Consider the following 1,193-nt stretch of genomic DNA (forward strand, 5'->3'; position numbering starts at 1 on the left):
CATACGTAAAAACATGGAAAGTCCATCATTTAAAGGCACCTGCAGACTTCAAAGGCATAAGAGAATTAATACTGGAAAAAATCCTGTGGGTAAGGAATATAGGAAGGCTTTCATGTTCCCCTCAAGCCTTAGTAAATATAAAAGTTATGTTCAATCAATCAGTTCCCTATTAACAATGGCCAGGTTCAGAACATGGCCCTTAGGTAAAACAGTTTTAGTTTCGACAAGTGGGTGGTGGATCGCTACAAAAGTACAGTCCGGAAGGAAATAATCCTGGTGCATGTGAAAGCTTCCTGTGACATTAGTACCATAAGGGAAAGGTACTTGCTGATTATCACCTGGACCATGGCTATGACAATGTCCTGGCATTTGGATTTCACATTCTGTTAACTGGTAAGTAATGAGTCTTAGTGATAAATCAAGATGGAAGGAATTAAATAAAATGTAAATAGGTGGGGGGTATAGGATGGGAGATGCATGCTGAGAGTAGACTCTAGACCAAACATGATTGCCACTCAATGCCTCTTTTGCAAACCACAGCACCCAGAAGGAGAGAGAGAAAAAAAGGGAATGCTCTGCCACAGAGGTAGGGTGGGATGGGGCTTTGGGGGGTGGGAGGGATACTGGGATTAGTGGTGGTCGAGAATGGGCACTGGTGGGAGGATGGGTACTCGAACATCATATAACTGAAACCCAGGCACAAAAATTTGTAAGTCTACAACTGTACTTCATGGTGTTTCACTAATAAAAATTTTAAAAAATAGGTGGGGGCTGGAGTAATAGCACAGTGGTAGGGCGTTTGCCTTTCACGTGGCCGACCCGGGTTCAATTCCCAGCATCCAATATGGTACCCTGAGCACCAGCAAGGGTAATTCCTGAGTGCAGAGCCAGGAGTAACCCCTGTGCATCGCCAGGTGTGACCCAAAAAGCAAGGAAAAAATAAATAGGTACAAAAATTGCATTTTGCTGAGTATTGTCAAGGCTCACCATGGTTTCATTTGTTGCTGTGACTCTGGCTTGGCTCAGAGGGCCTGGTTTGTGGGGGATCATGGCAGATATTAACCACGATCCTGCGGAGAACTTTTTGACCTCAGATAGACAGCCAAACCTTCATTCTTCAGGCCATTCTGTGTTATATTCGGGGAGCCACATCCCACTGTGCTGTCCATATTTGGTATCCAGGTCAGCCGCGT

The sequence above is a fragment of the Sorex fumeus genome, unplaced genomic scaffold (assembly GCF_029834395.1).
Source record: "Sorex fumeus unplaced genomic scaffold, SorFum_2.1 ptg000134l, whole genome shotgun sequence".
Classification (NCBI taxonomy): domain Eukaryota; kingdom Metazoa; phylum Chordata; class Mammalia; order Eulipotyphla; family Soricidae; genus Sorex; species Sorex fumeus.